Source organism: Macrotis lagotis, chromosome 2 (genome assembly GCF_037893015.1).
Source record: "Macrotis lagotis isolate mMagLag1 chromosome 2, bilby.v1.9.chrom.fasta, whole genome shotgun sequence".
In the NCBI taxonomy this organism is placed as follows: Eukaryota; Metazoa; Chordata; class Mammalia; order Peramelemorphia; family Peramelidae; genus Macrotis; species Macrotis lagotis.
The window spans coordinates 291,394,865-291,417,243 of NC_133659.1; positions in this window are offsets into that span (position 1 = coordinate 291,394,865).

Consider the following 22,379-nt stretch of genomic DNA (forward strand, 5'->3'; position numbering starts at 1 on the left):
TTTATTAAGCAAAATGTGAGGATATCTTCAGAATCCCCATCTTTATTTTAATTATCATCTCTTACTCTAATTCTAGAATATATATATATATATATATATATATATACATATATATCCATCTCCTTCTGTATCATTTCTATAGTTCCATGTCATATGTAGATATTTTAATATTCTAGAAACTTTAGGTCAGGTTCACTATGATCCAGTAGACATGTTGGTTAAAATCACTGAAATATTGGAAAATTCACAGATGAAGAAATTGAGGTTTAAATAGACTAATTGATTTGTCCAAGGGCAAGTTAGTGACAATGCTTCTAATGTCCATTCTAGTACTCTTTCTAATTCTCTAGATTGACTTAAAGTAATAATCAGTTTTTATTTTCTGAGTTCACACTCAGAAATGATAGGCAGGAGGTAGTAATTAAAAGGTTTATCTGATTATGGGGGAGCAAATCAGCCAAGGGAAATTAACTTGCCTCAGATAATCTACAAAGGAATAAATTTGCTCATAGTTGACCAAGAGTTGAATGTCTACACATGCCATGCCTAGATATGTATGTAATTGTTTCAACCATATGCTTGAATTAAATCACAATCTCCTTTGGGAAATTGACTGTGGATGTTGATCAACTTGACAGAAAGAGAAAATTTTTTTTATAAATATATTAATCCATTTGAGTCTTTATGGATAAAATGTATGAATCAGTATTTATGCTTTCAGTATTTGGATGCTTAATACAGATACTGGGAGTTAACATCCAATATTGAATATTTTAATGGAGAAAAAAGGTCATTTTTTACATGTTTATAAATGATTTGGCTTTAGTATATGGTTTCTGTCTTCAGTCTATCCACACATCATTGTGTTCTGTATGGGCTGGTTTCCTTTGGCATCCCTCCCATTACATATGTAGTTTACTTATGTCTAAATAAAATAATTTTCATTGTTATTTTTCCTAATGAAAAGTTAAATAAGAAACTACTAGAGGCTTTTTCTTCCCTCTTTTATAACAAAAGCATATAATAGGGTGCTGTCCTTTTCAGTCTTTTCTACATGAAGCTATTAACCTACTTAATAGTAATTTTAATTACTTTTGAACACATTTCCTCCATTCCAGAATAGTCAAACTAAACATGAACAATGGGCATCTACGCACAGGTGGATTGAATAATAGTTACTCTGCGACTGCTAGAAATTGCAGTTACCTATACATTTTGTTAAAGAGATTGTTGTAGGGGCGGCTAGGTGGCACAGTGGATAAAGCACCAGCCCTGGAGTCAGGAGTACCTGGGTTCAAATCCGGTCTCAGACACTTAATAATTACCTAGCTGTGTAGCTTTGGACAAGCCACTTAATCCCATTTGCCTTGCAAAAAAAAAAACCTTAAAAAAAGATTGTTGTAATTTGAAGACCATATTACTGGGTATGAGTGTTTGGATGTGTGTTAGTGTATATGTTTTTAAGCAGTGTCTCCATATTCTAACATAAAAATTTATTTGTTGGTATTTAAAGCCCTTCCCCAACATTTTTGCTTTATTACTTCTGGGTAGCCCAGAGGATTTATAGGGCTAGACCTGGAGTCAAATTTGAAACTCAATTTTGAACTCAAGTTTGTCTTCTGATACCTGCTAGCTATGTGAACCTAGATAAACCACTTAATCTTTATCTTCCTCAGTTTCCTTAACTGTAAAATGTGCATAATAGCCCCCTCCCAGGGTTATTGCGAGAAACAAATAAGATAATATTTTTAAGGCACTTGATTTAGTAGTTGGCACATGGGAGATGCTGAATAAATACTTCCTTCTGATTCTCATTCACATATATTAAGGTCTAGCCAAACTGGCATACTTACTGTTTCTCATCTGTGACAATTGATCTCCTATCTCTGTACCTTTTAACTTTTTAATCCTCCATGCTTGGACTTCATTTCCTCTTTACTGTCATTTCTTAGAATCTCTCTTTTCCTTCAAGACTGAACTCATAGCCCACCATCAACACGCTTAGTGTAACAGGATTGTTGCTTTAGTTTTTCTAGGGAAAAAATGCTTTAACAGCATCAATATGGACTATTAGAAGCTGCAGCTATTTCTCAGCTGCATCTTGCTCAGAGTAGATGCTTAAGAAATAAGTTTATCAACTTGAACTGAACTTTATTTGTCTTTTCTTTCTTTTTTTTTAGGTAAGAGATGAAGTTTTTTCTCTGAGACTTATCAAGAAACCTGTAGCTTGATAGCTGCTGTGGAAATGATTACACTGAGCAAAGGGAGGACATATTCATACATTGAAAAGAACAAGGAAATCATCAAACCTTTTGGAGATCAGTCTGTTAGGTTATACAACTGTCAAAAAAAAGTCATCTTTTCTTTTTTTTAATATAAATTTATTTTTCCAATTATATGAAAGATTTTTTCAACATTTATTTTTTTTTCTGTAAGGTTTTGATGACTTGGATTTTTCAACAAAGAAATGCCTTTGTTGTCTCCAATTTAATCGACCAGAAGGAGGCTCCCTTCTACCTCACTCAGTAGAGTTGCTCCTTTTGAATAAGAGTTCTGAGTTTCTCTGTCACTGGTATACTTGTGAATATGGTCCAGTTTCATTTGCAGTGCAATCATCAAAAGGATAGAGCCCTTTTTTGTTGAAAACCTATTCATTTTATTATAAACAAAATCAGGAAAAAATGCCTACTGTGTGCCACAGGTTAGAAAAGCACTAGCAAAAGTGATTTGAAAGGAAGATAGTGTTGGACTGAATCAGAAAGATGTGATCAAATCTTCCTCATATACTACTAACTGTGGGAGCAGTTTAATCTCTTGTCCTCAGTTTCTTCATCTGTAACATGATCAAAATAAGCACCTACCTCACAGAGTTCTTGTTAGGATAAAATGAGGTAACAAGAAAAGCACTTTCCAATCTTTAAACAGCAATATAAATGCTCGCTATGGAATAATCCCTGACCTAAAGGATCTCATATTCCATCAGGGGAGACAACATGTATACACAAATACAATACACATACATATTTTCAAAATAAATTACATAATGTATTTGCAAAATAAATTTCAGGTAATGGATCTGAGTTCAGATCTGTCCTCCAATAATTACAAGCTGTAAGACCTTGGGCAAGTCACTTCATTTTGTTTGCCTCAGTTTTCTCATCTGTCAAATGAGCAGGAGATGGGAATGGCAAACCATTCCAGTATCTCTGTTGAGAAAATCCCAGATGGGGTCATAAACAATTGGACATGAATGAAAATGACTTAACAAGAAAAATGGGAGAGTCACTTTGCTGAGGAATCAGGAAAGATCTATGTAGGAAGTGGAGTCTATGCTGAGACTTGAAGGAAACCAGGGATTCTAACCAGTGGAGTTGAAGAGGGAATGCATTTCAGACAGGGGGCCACTAAGTATGAAATGCACAGAGAACAGAGTGGAATGTCCTTTGAGAGGGAGGGTAAAGTGTCAGAGAGTTAACAAAAGGAAATACACACATATTTATACACACATATTGTTATTATTATTGAGTAGTTTTGGTCCTTACCCCCTTTAGGGTTTTCTAGGCAAAGATATGGAAAGGCTTACTATTTTTTTCTCCAGCTCACTTTTCAGGCGAGGAAACTGAGACAGACAAGATTCAGTGATTTGTGTAAGGTCACACAGTTAATAAGTATCTGAGGCTGGAGATGAACTCAGGAAGATGAGTCTTCCTGACTTTAGGTCTGGCATTCTATCTACTGTGCCACCTAACTGCATATACACATATAGATACACACACACACACACACACACATTTTGCACAAAGACTTGAAATCTAAATTTGCATGATACTAAGAAGATCTGTGATCCTGAAGTTTCTATTTCAGCCTCTCCTGACTCCATTATGGGTATTTAATCCTTAACTGGTTTTTCCTAGTTCATTTTTATAGGGAAATTCCTTGTTTCCCAACTTTGCTCTTGAGTCACTCCTTCCTAAGATAGGCAAATAATCATAGTGGAATAGTGGGAGTCACCCAGACTGAATCAGTCAGAGATACAAACTAGGAGTGAACAATTTCCTAGACATCTTTAACCAAACAATGAATCGCTTCCATTCTAATTAAAGTTACACCTTAACCTTTATAGAATCAATCAATCAACCAATCAAAGGCATTTGGCTAAGCCTAAGAAAATTTTCCAATGAGATGAAATGAGTCATACTGTGCTGTATAGGATGTATATCTAAATTGCTTAGACATACCTTGTGGGTCTTCACTAAAATATTAAGATATATTGGAATCCAGTATTTGAGTGACTGGCAGCAGAGAGAAGAGAGTCCTTGACATGGAATTATTTAGTGAGTGGGGTACAGTTTCTCTGTCTTAATCCCTCAGACCCCTTCTCACTCATTCCCCATCACCAGAGGAAAATCTTGTGAACCTGAGGTTTTACATTTCTCTTTATCATCTTAGCAGCAGCATTTGCATAGCTGGTGGAATATCCAAATAAAGAGCTGAGAGCAAAGTAGGTACATTGAAGAAAGAAAGCATCAGAACTCTTAAGAATCCAAGCGTAAAGTCTTAATCATGTCTATAGGGAACATCTTGAAGGAGTTGCATATTTCCTCTCATCGTATTTGACCTAAATTTCAATCTACTTTTCCCTGGATTCTATATATTCTGGTGAGAAAGTATGCCACGATCTTTTTTTTTTCTTATTAATTAATTAATTCATGGCAATGGAGTTAAGAGACTTGCCTAAGGTCACACAGCTAGGCAATTATTAAGTATCTGAAGTCAAATTTGAACTCAGGTCCTCCTGACTGCAGGGTTGGTGCTCTATCCACTGCACCATCTAGCTGCTCCCTCATTTTTTTAAAATTTTATTTTTCCAATTACATGTTTTGCAAGTTATTCAACATTCATCTGCTTGCATATTTATATTACACATTTTTTTTCTACCACCCTCCCTTCCCACCTACTCCCCTCAGTGAAAGTAAAAGTTGTACATATACATTTGTGTTTAATATTTTTCCATATTAGTCATTTTGTTTATGAGGAATTAGGACTAAAGGAAAAGAAAGAAAACCATGGATTAGGAAGGAAAAACATAATAGAAACTGTTTTTTTTAAAGTGGACACAGCATCTGTTCAGATTCTGTGAGTTTTTTTGTTTTCCTTTGACTGAGGATGGCAGTTTTCCATAACAATTCTCCTAGGGTGTCCTGGATCTCCAACCCGATGAGAAGAGTTGCATCCATAATGGCTGGCTGACTTACAATGTTATTAATGTGTACAATGTTTGCTTGGTTCTGCTCCCTTTGTTTAGCATCAATTCATGCAATTTTTTCCATGCTTCTCTAAAGTCCGAGCATTCATGGTTTCTTATAGAGCAATAGTACTCCATAACATTCATATACCACAACTTTTTCAACCATTTCCCAATTGATGGATATTCCCTCAATTTCCAATTCTTTGCCACTACAAAAAAGAGCTACTTGAAATATTTTTGAACAAGTGTAACTTTTCCCATCATTAAAAATTTCTTTTGGATATAGGCCTAATAATGATATTGCTGGGCAAAAGGTATGAACAATTATATTGCTCTTTCAGCATACGGAAATATTGCTTTCCAGAATGGCTGGATCTGTTCACAACTCCACCAGCACTGTATCAATATCCTAATCTCTCACAACCTCTCCAACATTGATCATTTTCCATTTTTCTCATCAACCAATCTGATGTGTGAGGTGTACCTCATAATTATTTTTAATAGGAATTTTTCTAATCAATAATGATTTGGAGCATTTTAAAATATGATTATATATAGCTTTAATTTCTTTGTTTGAAAACTGCTCTTTTGACCATTTTTCAATCGGGAATGATTTTTGATCTCATAAATTTGATTCAATTCTCTCTATATTTTAGAAATGAGACCTTTTTCAGAACCCCAGTTATAAAATTTGTTTCCCAATTTTCTGTTTTCCTTCTAATCTTAATATATTAGTTTTATTGGTGCAAAATCTTTTTAATTTAATATAGTCAAAATCAATTCATTTTGCTTTTATAATGTACTCTATTTCTTGCTGGTCATAGATCCTACAGATAGAATATTGCCTGATCTATTAATTGATGCATGGTATTCCCCCTTATGTCTAAATGCTGTACCCATTTTGACCTTATTTTGGTATAGGGCGTAAAATGTACCACAGTCTTTTGAGAGGATTAACCCTTCTGCCCACTTCTCTCTATTTACTCTTACTACAACTATGGTAAAATGAATGAGTTGTCTGGCAGAATAATGGATATTAATTGATTGCCAAAGGAAGAATCACATTTGTGGGAGATGGTGAGTTCTAGTACCCGAAAAGCATCACCCTGGTATACAGAATAACCCCAGAATCCTAAGGGGAGAAAGAACAGTTGTTCTCTAAGATTGTTACAGTCTTCCTGTGTAAACTGGGGTTCCAGGGAGTAGCTCCAAGATATTAGCAACAATAGGATCACATATGTAGAGCTCAAAAGTGCAGATCATCTTGTCCAACTCCTTCATTTAATAATGGAAGTGGAAACCAAAATCTAGGGCACTTGTGGGATTATGCAAGGTCACAGAAATAATAAAGAGATTGGGATTGGGATTCAAACCCAGGTTTTCTTATTTTAGGATTCTTCATACTATATGACACAGTCTTCTCTTGACAATCCCAGGGACTTTATATATTTCTAGGATGAAAAGGTGAGTGGAAGGATGACTGGATAAGATGGAAGATGAATGGGTTGGTTGAAGGACAGATGGAAGCAACAGTGAATGGAAGAATGGGTCTATGGAAAAGTCAATGGAGAGTGGATGGATGACCATCCAACGAGAAGGCCAACCTCTTCAGTACTTTTACTAATAATAATGATAATCACAAGAATAATAACTGACATTTATATAACATTATAAAGTTGCAAAGTACTTTATCTTTTTTTTTAGGTTTTTGCAAGGCAAACAGGGTTAAGTGGCTTGCCCAAGGCCACACAGCTAGGTAATTATGAAGTGTCTGAGACCGGATTTGAACCCAGGTACTCCTGACTCCAAGGCCGGTGCTTTATCCACTACACCACCTAGCTGCCCCGCATGTATATGTAATTTGAACCTCATAACAACCTCTTGAGACAGATGTTATTATTAACTCCATTTTACAGATGTGAAGACTGAGGTGGATCAAGTTTAAGTAACTTGATTTTTGGTGCAAAACCTTTTTTAGTTTAATATAGTCAAAATCAATTCATTTTGCTTTTATAGTGTACTCTATTTCTTGCTGGTCATAAAATTTTCCCCTTTCCATAGATCCTACAGATAGAGTATTTCCTAATCTATTAATTGATGCCTGATATTCCCCCTTTCTGTACTCATTTTGACCTTATTTTGGTATAGGGTGTAAAATAGGCCACAATCTTTTGAGAGGATTAATCCTTCTGCCCACTTCTCTCTATTTGCTTTTACTACAACTATGGTAAAATGAATGTCACAAAGCTAGTAAATATTATAGGAAGGATTTGAACTCAGGTCTCTATCCAAATACTCTCTTGCTTGGTCCTGTAACTGGAAGATTTCTTTTTCCTAGACACCTACTACACACACCAAGGGGATTAAACTCTAATAGAAACAGATTGCTGTGGGAGATATATTGATTTATATTAATATTATCTCTTCTGTCTTTTTATTCATTTTGTTTAATGTTTCTTAATTATATTTAATTTAGTTCTCTGCTCTTAGGAGTTTTGCAAGTCCTGACACCTCTGTACTACATGAATTTGATGTAAAACATTTTCAAAATTGATATTTTGAAATGATTTTGTGGGAGTGTGAAATTTAAAGAACAGCTGCTATATATTTATACATATATTTTTGCAGATTTTATATACATATGAATAAATGTGCACATGTGCGTGTGTGTGTGTGTATGTATGTATGTATGTATGTGAGAGAATTGTTGTTTCTATAACCATGAGACCACCCAAAAGTAATACTTATGAACTGGGCAAAGAAGTATTAGATTATGGGTTCAACTATACTAAGTCCATTATCAAGACAAGGAAACTGTCTGCAAACATAAAGAGCAGAAGTTCTTACCATTTTGAGGTGCAATGGATCATACTGGCAATTTGGGAATGCCTATGGAACCCTTTTTTAGAATCACATTTTGAAATGTGTAAATTAAAATACATAGAATTACCAAACATGTTGAAATAGCTAAAAAGTCAGGTTTAACAACCCCAGGTTAACAACCTCTCATTTAAGAAAATGAGATGTTAGCCATATAGCCATCATAGAACCTCCCCTCCCCTGTTCTGTGTGGAATGCTACCTGTCTGATAGTAGTCTTTTTAAAAATTTTATTGATTTTAGAATTATACATTGTTGCTGAGGAAGAGAGATTATATGGCTGTAGCAGAAACAGTGACTATACTCTTTTGGGGATGCCTGGGTGTTTAATTGAGGAGCAGATTTCATTATGAAAAACTGAATTCCAAATTGCTTATCTCAGGAGACTTTGGGGTTTTCTCTGGCCAAAATGGAGTCCCAAAGCAATCAGCCTTTGGTTGCTGACAGATGTACATAATAAAGACAAGAATTCTGACTGGGGGTGGTGGTGGTGGAAAACATTGACCTTGCCCCCTTAAGTTCATCTTTTTTTCTGGCTGATATTCATTTGAAGCTTAAATCAGAAAGGAGACTGAAAGTATTGAAGACTATTGGAACCCTAAATTAGATAGTTATCTATAAAATAAGACTATGCTCTCCACTTAGAGGCAGCATTGTGAAAGGGTTAAAATGCCAAATCTGAAATCAGGAAGACTTGGATTCAAATCCTACTCTGACATTTAGTTCCTAGTTCTGTGACCTTGGAGAAAAGGACTTAACCCTTTTTTTTGCTTGAGAAGTGGGAAAGAAGATTCAAATTGGAGCATTTAAGGTCCTTCCAGTTCTAACTCTGTGATGCCAAGTAAATAAAGAATTTATAGATTGGGAGGCAGATCATTGTGGAAAGATTTTGGAGTCAGGGAAACTAGGTTAGAATCTTGCCTTTGACAATTACTACCTGAGTGATCTTGGGCAAGTACTATAAACCCCCTGGGGTCCCAGTTTCCTCACTTGTAATTCAGATTGGGTTAGATAACTTTTGAATTTCCTTTCAGATCTATGATCCATAAAATGCAAAATTGAAATCCTGAAATTGGAGAATCAGAATACTAACAGTTGAATGGGGAGGAAAGTTGATGCAGGAGGTGGTACCTGACTTGAGTTTTAAAGGAAGGTAGGGAGTCTGAGATAAGGTAGGAACACACTTTAGGTAAGGTAGGACTTGAAAACACCTGAGTTCAAATTCAGCAGTGGATCTTTATTAGTTGTGTATTCTTAGGCAAATCACTTAACCTTTGTTTGCCTTGATTTCCTCATTAGCAAAATGGACTTGACAATAGCATCACCTCACAGGGTTTATCTGAGGCTCAAAGAACAACTTTTATATTTTTGCATTACATTATTCTTTACATTCTACTTTGCAAACCTTATAGTGCTATGTCAACTATTACTCTTATGATTGTCATTATTATCAGAATTTAATGAGAGTAAGGTACTTTGTAGGGAACCATCCTTTAACAGCTCCTGGTCTATTTCCTTTAAGATTCAATTCTTTCAAAGTTGAAGGATTTGCTAATTTAAAAATATTTTAATAACCTTATTTCATTGTAATTTGTTTTTCTTATAATCCTATACATTTTATTTTATGAATTTAAAAAAATTATTTTGAGAAGGGGTTCTAAAGTTTCACCAAACAAAGGGAGTCATGACACAAAAGGAGTTATAAGAGGCTCTGATTAATAAACTTTCATGTTTTGGGGATGGTGACAGTGATGGTACTGAGTTTAAAATGTTGATTTGAACTAAATCTTTCAGTATTCGATTCATGCTGTTAATGATGGACTCATTCTTTCCAGTGGTATAGATTGTAATTAATCCATATCTTTTCTTCTTGTGCTATTCTTGTCCAGATCCTCCCATAAATCTTTCATAGCAGCTCTGTATAATTCACTATGCAGTGTGCTATGCGCAGCCTATTAGTTATTCCTTGTTGTCCCATTCAACCAGCCAAACTATTTTTTGATCATGCACATCCTGGATGATGTTTTTATGCCCTTTCCTGTGCATGAGTTATTGGTGTTGCAGTTTGCTCATTCCCATTATGCACTTCATCATTGCTCTTTGGGTCATTAGTACCCAGTGTCTTGAGTGAAATGCAACCACAATTAGTAAAATAAGCAACCCCTTCCTACCACAGCATGTTCAGGGTTCCGTTGGTTTCTTAGATATTGTTGGCATTGGCCAACAGCAGTGAGGCAAGAGTCTTGTTAGACAAATGGGCCAGGTAAAATTTAGAAATAGCTTTGGTTGAAAATCAGAATATGTGATATTTTTACTATGTATGTAGCTCATGATGTTCCTACTATATTAAGTCTTCAGTGGCACCCTGTCATTGGATGTGTTGCTCAAGTCAGTAAGGAGATAATGAGCAAGCAAAAACTTGTCATTGCTTATTTATTTATTTGTTTGTTTTTGCAAGGCAATGGGGTTAACATGACTTGCCTAAGGTAACATAGCTAGGTAATTAATTGTCGGAGTCTAGATTTGAATTCAGGACCTCCTGACTCCAGAGCTAGTACTCTATCCACTGTGCCACCTAGCTGTCGGTTGTCATTGCTTATTGCTAATTTTTATGTACTTATAAAACTTAATGATGAATAGCATTTATGATAATGATCAAACTTCTCAAATTATAAGAAATGAACACATAGGTATTTAAGTGCTATTAAATAGTTTTTTAAATTGATGTTTTTTGTTATTGTATCCTTCATTTCGGGGGGGGGCATCTCCTCATCTAGATTGAAATCTCTCTTTTTAATAAAGAAAATCAAAGAAGAAATACCACTAGGTACAGTCATCCCAGATTCAGATCTGACAGTGTATATGCCATTCTGCTCTAGTGGCCCCTTACCTCTCTGCTGTGACCATGTCATCTTAGCCTCACAGAATCATAGATTTAAGGAATTAAATCAGAGATTTAGAGATTCTATCTTCCTTTTCCCACCTCTGTGATTTTGCCCTGGTTATCCTCCATGCCTATAATGCACTCCCCTCCTTACCCCCGTCTCTTAGAAGAAATTAAACTCATTTGTCGCCTCTTTAAGAAGCCTTTCATGTTCTCCTCAGTTACTAATGCAAACTCTCTCCAAACCACCTTGCATTATTATCTATATAAACTTGTATGCATGCCCTTTGTTTCCCTGATTAATAATATATTAAGGGCTGGAACTATTTAACTTTTGTCCTTGTATTCCCAGTATTTAGCCAAATGACTGCCACATAGTAAATGCTTGATAAATGATTTTCAGTTAGTTAACTAGAGGTCATCTTGTCCAACCAAATAATTTTGCCGAAATTGAGGCCAAGATCATACAAAAAACTATGTAAAAAAATGAGATCAAAACCCAGCTCCTTTGACTCCAAATCCAAATCCAATCTCTTCCTTTTCTAGCATGTGACCTCTAGGTGAGAGTTTTAGAACCATCACTGTTTTTTCAATGACTCAATGTTTCCCTTTAAACAATCTTTTCATTTACATTGTGTCAATGTGGTATACAATGTTTTTTTATTCTGCTTATTTCATTTTGTATCAATAGATACAAACCTTCCCATATTTCTCTGAATTTTTCATATTCAACATTTCTTATTGGGCAGTAATATTAATTATATTTTATATTACAATATTATATGAAACTTCTCTCCTGACTATTCCATTTCTTGTCTCTGGGCATTTCCTTGGGCTGTTCCCTATTTCTGGAACTCTCTAGAATGGCTTAGGTAGAGATTTTGCAGAAGCAGCTGAGGATACTATGAAAGATTTCTTAAAGAAGATAGCAAATGAGATGAATTTTAAATGAAATAAACTTTAATTAAAATTAAATTTTAAATGAAACCTTAGCTTCTAAGAGACAGGGATGAGGAGGGGAGTGCATTACAATCCTGAGGGACAGTCAGTGCATCTCTTTCCTCTCCACCTAATAACCTCCCTGGTTTCCTTTAAGTCCCAAACAAGATTCCTTCTTTTAATCTGTGAGCCTTTTCTTGTGCCTCTTAATTATAGAATTTTTTACAATTATCCTGTGTATAACTTGATTTGTATATATATTTTTGCATGTTGTCTTCCCCATTAAATTGTAAGTTCCTTGAGGGCAGGAATTATCTTTATCCTCTTTTTGTATCTTCACTGCTTTGCTCAGTGCTTGACAGACTGTAGAGGTTTCATAAATATTGATTTAATAAAAATAATTTTATTCATACCTCACAATTTCCCCTCCCATAGTTCTTCCTCAATTGGTAGAAGTACTGTTTTTAGTGCTTTGCTGTCATAGGTGATTTTCTCTTCTCATTTTCATAAACTTGGTAATTCTCACTAGGCTCATTTGGAACTTAATAAAAGGAGATAAATACCAGATAGGGATGTCACTTTATTATTGTTTTTCCTTAATTTGACTCATTGAATTCCTAATGCTCTTAAAGAATTGTAGCAAATCATTTCTTCTTTGAGCAGTTGGCATATAAAACTGCCAGCCCATGGGCAATGAGTATGGAACCAAACTCTAAAGCTAAGTTGCCATAAATAACATATTGTAGTGGAAATATGATAGAGTTTGAGGAAATTCCCCTCCTTCAAGCAGGGGAGTAACACTTCTAGTTGGAAATGACAACAAAATAGTGAATAAGAACTCACTTATTGGCTTTGGAGAGTTTCAGTGATAGGGATCATCTCCTTTTTTAGTGAGTTGTATTGGCTTACTACTATAGGGCTGTTATTAAATTACCTAGGATCTGGGAAATGGAATCATTTAGCACATCAAAGGCTTATTTCTTTCACCCCAACCTGTGAAATCTTTGTGTATGATAGTGAAACCTCACTATTTTTAGGACTGTCACATGCAAGATGATAAGGGATGAGGTTTTCTTTTCTTTTTTTTCCTTTTCTCTCTCAGATATAAGACTCAAAATAAAAACTACAATTTAGGATGTAACAGAATCCAGATAGCTCTCTTCTTTCTTATGGGTGCGAGGACAGAAGATTAGCAGTTTATAACTGTCCTAGGGTCTCCTAGCCATTTCACAAGCAAGTTAAAGTCACATAGAGTTTACACAGATTTTTTGATTTGAAAATTGGTCCCAGCTGCTCAGGGTCTCTTAATCTCTCTCTGAGAGACTGAGAGACTCCCATCCCAGCTTCTTCTAGAGGCAAGCTATAGTTTCAAAGGGGTGTGTGTGTGTGTGTGTGTGTGTGTGTGTGTGTGTGTGTGTGTGTGTGTGTGTGTGTGTGTGTGTGTGTCTGTGTGTCTGTGTGTCTGTGTCTGTTGGTTGGGTGGGGTAAAATCAGGTTCTGAAGAGAACAGACAATACTAACCCAGATGTCACTACAATTCCTTATTCCCCCAGGTGATTAATCATTTCAGGAATATTTTTAAATTTATTTTTGGTGGCATAAAAGGTAAAATAGCATTAGATTTCATGATCATGAAAATTATATTAATTTTAGTTAATGATTTTGGGTTACTGAATAATGCATGATATCATTCTTGCCATTTTTGGCATTTTACACATATCCTTCCATAGCTACTGTATATATGTTTCTTTCATTTCCCTTGAACTAATTTAAGTTTTTTATTCTTCATGCTAGGGTGCTTATAAATTGTTAACTTCCTCCCCTCATTCCTTCCTTCCCTCCTTTGTCCTTCCCTTCCTTCCTTTCCTCTCTTCCTTCCTTCCCTCCTTTCCTCCTATTCTTCCTTTCTTCCCTCCTTCCCTTCTCCCTTCTCTCTCTGTCTCTGTCTCAATGTCTCTCTCTGTCTCTCTGTCTCTCTGTCTCTCTGTCTCTCTGTCTCTCTCTCTCTCTCTCTCTCTCTCTCTCTCTCTCTCTCTCTCTCTCTCTCTCTTATAAAACATGATCCTTGAATGGGATGGGAATGACTGAAGATCAAGCATATTTTAATATGTTCTGAGCAGCATCCTGGAAACCTACAACTGTTTCTCTGGAAATGACATCTAGACCTTTTGCCTTTTGCTGGTGCTTGTTTGGTTTGCTTGATTGATTCAATGTCTTAACTAATGTTTTGATATGCTTTGCTACCATTATATCTTGCAGGGCATGAGTAGAAAATGAAATGGGCAAACTCTTATTCAGTATTCATTTTCTGACTCATGAATGGCTTTACCCTATAGCCCAGTGGCACTTTTCCATTAGCTAGAATGCTCATTCATTAGAATATCTTTTCAAAATGCTTTGGTGAATAGTAGGGTATATTTTTTCAACTTTTTTTATAGTTCATTTTTATTTACAAATCTTTCTACCATGAATTCATCAAAATTTTAGTAGTATAATTTCATTGAATATTTCTCAGTTTTTAGTATTTCATGTTAGCAGAAGGTTACCACTACATTCTTCCTTCTCAACCCATGTTGGGTAGGAATAGATGGGTTGAAATCTACCTTGTGGATGGGATACCCACATTCATCATAGATCATCTTTTGGAGTACTATAGTTTGTGTGTGTGTGAGTGTGTGTGTGTGTGTGTGTGTGTGTGTGTGTGTGTGTGAATACTCATACCTATAACTATCCACATGTACCTACATGTATATCATTTATGTATGTATTCTTAGAGTATCCTAAAATGTTAGTGAAGTGTAAGCCTTAAATTAAACTGAGACTTTTGGCACACCCTATATATGAGTTTTCTAGCATCTATTGATAAAATTGTGTTTTTTTGTTTTTTTATTAATATGATTTATTATGTTTATATAGTTTTCTTGGTATTGAACCAACCTTGCATTTCTGATATATATATATATATATATATATATATATATATATAATCTGTTCACATTATATTATCTTTTAAATTATGCTGTTATAGCTTCTTTACTAATATTTAATTCAATCTTAAATATAAACTTTTCATTAAGGGCATTGTTCTATAGTTTTCTTTATAGTTCTATAGTCTTTCCTATGGCCCAAGACCATGTTTATTTTATTTTATTTATTTATTTTTGTTTTATGGCAAGGCAATGGAGTTAAGTGGATTGCCCAGGCCATACAGCTAGGTAATTATTAGGTGTCTGAGGCCAGATTTGAACTCAGGCACTCTTGACTCCAGGGCTGATGCTCTATCCACTGTGCCACCTAGCCACCCCCAAGACCATGTTTATTTTATTTATTTATTTGTTTGTTTATTTATTTTAGTTATTTTTTTTTTTTTGCAAGGCAATGGGGTTAAGTGGCTTGCCCAAGGCCACACAGCTAGGTAATTATTAAGTGTCTGAGACCGGATTTGAACCCAGGTACTCCTGACTCCAGGGCTGGTGCTCTATCCACTGCACCACCTAGCCACCCAGACCATGTTTGTTTTAGAGAAGGATTTTGGTAGAATCTCTTCTCTTTCTATTTTTTTGTGAACAATTTATGTAATCTTGAAGTTAGCATATGTGTGTATACATACATATACATACATATATATGTATACACATACACACTCACTTAATTAATTACAAAAGGGAACCAGGTGGCACAGTGGATAGAGTACCAGCCTTGGAGTCAGGAAAACTTGAGTAGGATTGCAAGTTGAATTAACTTGAGTAAGTCATTTAACCTTTGTTAGTTTCAGTTTCCTCACTGTAAAATGGGAATTACCATAGAACCTTCCTCACAGTGTTTTAGTTTCAAATAAAATAACAGTTGCAAGGTATTTTGTAAGCTATAGAGTGGTGTATCAATGTTACCTATCATCATTATTTCTACTTATAAACTACATTTCTGATTTGATATGTTGTCTTTGCCTTTACATTTTAATATATAAAATAAATAGGATTTTTTGCAAAATAGTTTAACTTCTATCAAAACATTTTAAGACAACAATAGTAATACAGTAATTTTAGAAGATGCATTGTAGCTCCAGTGTGTGTTTGGAATTACTCATGTTATTGAGTGAAGTTAGATGAGGACATACTATATCTTTGCATGATAGAACCTCATGAGTATTCTTTGTTTAGGGGAAAACCTGGATATCAAGGTGAGGAAGACTGATGGTGAGATGGATGCATTTATCATCATTATAGACATTCCTGATAACAGTCCCAGCATTTCATGGGGCCTTGGAACAATTGATTTGCATTTCTGCATTGTTACAAATCTTGTCTGGGTTGAATGTCACACAGGATATTGTCCCCTTCACTGCTCCTAGGAGAGTAAGCTTCCTAGTTTTTTGCAGTTGAAAGTAACAAATCTTACTTTTGATGTGATATAGAATCTATAGGGTGTCAAGTTCCTTGGATATGATTTTGCACAGCTGGAGCTGAATTGTGACATTCCAAAGATTTAGTACCCAATACCACATCTTGAAATTTGCTAATATTGTTCTAAGCAGTCATAAATAACTGCCTCCTTTTATTTTATTCAACAAATGGTAAACATTCAGTGAGCTTCTAATATACCTCAGCTACTGTCTACATGCTGAGGATGCAAAGACAAAGACAAAAATAATCTCTTCTCTCAAGGTTATGTTTTAGCACATAAACAATAAATACAACATATATTAAAGTATATAAAAATAATTTCCAGGGGGGGGGAAAGTGAAAGGGAAGAAATTAATATCTTGATTATTAAACCTTTTAAATTAAGAAAAACTATATAAATGAATGGGATCTATTGACTGATTTTTTTAATGCCAGAAGAGCAAAAGGGAAGATTCTAAAGAGTATGTTACAATAGAGTTCATGACAAAGTAGTAACTCATTGATAGAAAAGGAAACTAGGAGAATATTGTGAAAAGGCATTTGCCAACACTTTCAGTCTTTTGAAAGATCATATGAACATAATGGCAATGTATTCATTTGCTTATTCAATAGATAACCAAGTGACTAGAGCATCTGTGAAGATCTATGATAGAATTTTCCCTTAAGATTTTAATTTTTAGGGGTAGCTAGGTGATGCAATGAATGGAGTCAGGAGGACCTGAGTTCAAATTCAGTCTTAGACTCTTAATAATGACCTAAATGTGTGACCTGGGGCTAATTATTTAGCCCCTTGCAAAAAAACCCCAAAATATCAATATTTCAATTTTAATTTTTGTTATTTAGAACTTGAAAGACATCAACTAATGAATTTTCATATATAAATATACAAAGAAGATTGTATATGAAACAAGTTAACTTCTGTTTCATATATATACTTTTAAAATATTATAAATTCAAGATATTAGTTTCAAAGTAATTCTATTTATTTAGCTCTCATTATAGATCTTGTTCTCTTTGGTGTTGAAAAATATTTTATGAATACTTTCCTTTCTTTGTTCATTATCACTATTACAATCTCCACCTCCAAGCCTCTCTTGCAACAATGGTGAATTAGGCAAGACAAATCTACACCTTGACTACATCAGAAAACACTTGTTTCTATATATTAGAGCCCTTCACTACAATAATAAATCTTCTGGAGTTAGTGTATGGTCTTTGTTGATAAGAATCCTTAAGTTCATCAAAGTTGGTGTTTTTAACTGTGTTGTAGACTTTATATAATTTGTTTTCTTGCTTCTTTTCATTTCTTAGTTCCATTATATTCGTATTTTGTAATTTGTTGAGCTATTCCTCCATGAACATATATTCCTTTTATTTTTCTAGTTTTTTGATGTAACAAAAGTTCAGTTGTGGATCTTTGTGTCTCTCCCCCTCTCCCCCCCTCCCCCTCTCCCCCTCCCTAGTAGATAATTTTAGTAACTTTTGAACTATGATTTCAAATTGTTCTTCAGGATGGTTAGATAAATTCACAACACTACCAATAATGTACCTCTCCTCCTAAATCTCATTTTAATAGCTATCATTTTCAGGTTTTGTCATCGTTGTTAATCTTATGGTTGGAATGTTAAAACTCAGAATTGTTTTAACTTATATATCTTTTGTTATTAGTGATTTGGAGCATTTTTTCTCCCATGAAGTTGTTGATAGTTTGGATTCCCTCTCTCCCTCCCTCCATTCCTTGCCTTCCTTCTTCTGCTGCTTGTTCATATCCTTTGACTATTTATCTAATGGGAATGTCTGTTCTTATATATTTAAATGAATTTCCTATATATCTTTGGTAGCTGGTCTTTATTAGTAAGATTTGCTGCAAAGTTGTCCCACTCCCTAGTTTTTTGTTTCATTTCTAATTTGACTATTGATTTTGTTTGAACAAAACCATTTCAATTCCATATAATCAAAACTGTCCATTTTATCTTTTATAATTCTCTTTATCCTTTAATTAAGAATTCTTCCTTTATCCATCCTTAAGTGCAAAAGGTATATTCTTCCCTGTTCTTATATCTAAGTCATATATATCCATTTGGTCATATATCTACTGTGGAATATAATGTGAGATATTTTTTTAAACCTAATTTCTGCCAGATTGTTTTCCAGATTTCCTAGCAGTTTTTGACAGATCATGAAATCTTACTCTAGTAATTTCTAGGACTTTTTTTGATAGTATATATACAATATTTATCTCCATTTGTTCAATCTTTTGACTTTGTTTCCATAATTTTATTGTTTCCTAGACTCAGTGGATTCCATTTTTATGGTGAGTGCACTATTTGATAAAGATTACAATCTTCTACTCTAAGACATTTATGATGCTTTCCTCGAGAGCTTTTATTTTCCCTTTTTGTCCTGTTTTATTTCTTCTAGCCATTCTTGTAGTCCTTGTGGCCAAGACATTTTTTCTCCTCTGCATCTGCTTTTATTTATTTTCAAATTAATAGTTTTTTTCTGAGTTGACCCCAAGTTTCTACGCTCATATTCCCAGCTGAAAATAATTTCTCTTGCCAGGGGGAATCTAATTTTGGATTATTGAAGGCTGAGCCAGTGGAGTCCAAGAAGAAAAGTACAGAAGTGGTGATAGGTTGTACATATTTATCTGAAGATCAACCTAGCTGACCTGAGAGACTCATTGCTAGAGTGACCCTAGGATAATCAACTTTTAGTTACTGAAACTTTCACAGGTCATCTACTAAGTTTGAAGAGGTTTAGAGAAATGGAGTATCCAAGGATGAAGTCTCATCCAATGATATGTAAGTTTGAAGGGGGTAATCATATAGTTTCCTCTCTCTTTTTTTTTGCTATAATTTGACATCGCACAAACCCAAAGATCCATTGCTGACCTCTTAAAACCAAACCTTCATTGTTCACCATCACCTTAATTGGTTTATCCCTTAGATTTCCATTTCAATCTTTTTAATGTATGAGAACCATCTGGTGGTTGAAAAGGGTAATTGCAGGTTAATACTTAACTTTCTAAGGTTAAAGTAATTCTTTTTCACTGTTGTGTTTTCCAAAAAAGTTTCCCAGAATGCAACAGGTTTAAAAATGGAGACTTCCCCCTTTATGACTAGACTTTGGAGAGATGGTTTGTAAAGAGTTTCTATATCTACTAATTACAATCCTATTTTCAAAATACAAAAGAGAAATCAGAACTTTCTTGTAAAAGATAAGCATTTTGTATGGTTAAATAAAACTGACTTATCTGTAAAATTGCTTTTCTAAAAATATCAGCTAAAATTAGTTATGCAACTCATTGTGAATTTAAATATTACAAATTACTGATAGGCTTTAATAACAAGAATGGAAAACTTTTGCTTATTCTTTCAAAAAGTTATGCAAAACAACAGCTGGGTACCATGGGAAATAAAATGAATCCAATATGATTCTTGTTTTTATTAAGTTTGCAATTAAACAATCATTTCACAGCAACAAAAATGGACAGCACCTATAAAGTGGTAAGAATATGGAACCTGTGATTTCACTGAGAACTCCTGGGTAAGGAAACTCCTCTTCAAATGCAGATAGGCACATTTTCCACTTATAATGAGAGAATTATCTAGAACTTTAAGATGTTAAGTAATATGTTCAGATTTACAAACAACTGGTATATTTCAGAGGTAGGATTTGAACTCTGATTTTCTTGGTTTTTGAGGTTGGTTTGAACTCCTAATTCCAGGAGGATCATCTTCAACACTTCAAACTGAGGACAAGCAACCCAGAACTTGAACAAACATCCCTAAGTCCCTTTATTTGGAGGTAGGGTAAAAGACATGGAACCATGATGGTGGAGTCAAAAAGAGCTCATTAGAATGGGAATGGCAGAAAAGATGGTAACTAAAATGGTTGATTGATTTAGTCTTGCAAGTTTTAAAGATTCAGGTGTTCAATCAAATTCCTCCATGTTAGAAATCCAGGTTGTATCCACAGATACACATAAACTTAGACACACATTCTCTCTGTATTTCTGTCATCTCTCTAATTCTCTCTCTCTCTCTCTCTCTCTCTCTCTCTCTCTCTGTATATATATATATATATATATATATGACTACATAAAAGAATATATTTTGACATTCTCAGTTTTGCATTGTAGAATAAATATAGGATTTTTTAAAAATCAGAGACTAATATTAAAAATACTTTAAAGGATAATTGTCTTCTTAAGATTCCTAAAGTAGAACGAATCCTATGACTTTTGAGGGCTAAATGAAATAATATACTTCCTGTCAATTTGAGAAATGAACATGACAGATGATAAAATTCTCAACTTTTATGGGCGCTTAATTTAAGATTAGTGTTTTTATGAATGAGAGGCTATAATATTTGATGTTGAAAATTAGAAAATTGTGGGGATTTTTATTTCTTGACAAAACTGTGGCTTCTTGATCTGCTGTCCTCAACTCAATTTACATGATGCTGTATATTTAGGAGAAGTAAAGTTCAATTTTTTTTCCTCAGTTACTCTCTAGGAAGTTTGAAAGTAAGATTTAAAATCCAAGTAAGAGATCTTCTTGTCATCCAGTTACTGTCACTAAATAAATGGTTCCTTTCAAGAGGCTTCAATTGATTCACTTTATTTTGAACTGCACTATTTTTCTTTATAATCCTATCTCTTGAGCAGTTGGGTACCAAAGACAATTTAGCAAGAAAACCACTAACTTTCTCAAATTCAATTTTGCTCAATTCAATAAGCATTTATGATGCAATGCTCTGAGGATGCAAAAAGGAAAAGTAAACTGATCTTGTCCAGAGGGATCTTACAATCTAAAGAAGGAAGAAAACACAGAAAAGAAAGCTCAAAAAGGAGGGAACTATGTTAGAGAGGGCCCAGTGGAGATACGTTGTTCTGTGGAGTAGAAAATAAGCAGAGCCACTGATAGAAAATAAAAAATTTCAAAAGAATTTATTTTCTCTACCCTCCAGCTCTCTGGTGGCACAGTGGATAGAGCAACTGAACCTAGAGTCAGGAAGATTCATCTCCCTGAGCTCAAATCTAGCTTCAGACATATTCTAAATTAGTTGTGTGACTCGAGCAAGTCACTTCACCTTGTTTACCTCAGTTTCCTCATCTATAAAGTGAACTGAAAAAGGAAATGGCAAACTACTCTAGCATCTTTGCCAAGGAAACCCAAAATGAGGTCACAAAGAGTTGGAAATGACTGGAAAAAAAATGTCGATGATGACCAATATCTAGAACTATGCTTCATTGATAGGGATAATAGATAGGGAGTTTGCCTCTGATTTCATTAAGTATTAGGGACTTGTAGAGAAATTTCCTCTGTCAATAATCTACCAATAGAATATCCCCTAGGCTATAAAAGTCTTTCCAGGAGGGTGCTGGAGTCATTTTTTGTGGGATAATTGTTAAATTTTCAGTTTAAATTCTACACCTCAGCCCTACACATTGGGGCTTGATCTCTTATTCTGTTGACTTTCCAGACTGAAGAAAATAATGGAGAAAATATTAATAATACAGATAAAAGTTCAAAGTGTGTTACAAAGATACAAAAAGAAACAAAAGACAATTCCTACTTTCAAAGCACTTACATCTCTTAAACCATTTATCACTATGTCTGAAGTTATATTTCAGAACTATGTTTTTTGATTATTACTGATCTCTTTTTTCCACATCACCTTAATTTTCAGATGTATCCCTCTTTTCTCCTACCCTTGTAACAAAGAATAAGAAAGGGCTGATAAAAATGAAGTAAGCAGAACCAGGAGGCCATTGTACATAGTAATGACAATATTGTACGATGATCAATTGTGAATGACTTGGCTATTCTCAGCAATATTCAACACAATTCTAAAGGACTTGGGATGAAAAATGCTATCAAATGGAGTCTGAAGGCAGAATGAAGTAAATTTATTTTTACTTATTTATCTTGTGTTCTTTAAGGGGAGTGTCTTTTTCTTTCACAACATAACTATATGGAAATTATTTGTATTCTTTATGATGGGGGAGTGAATGGAAA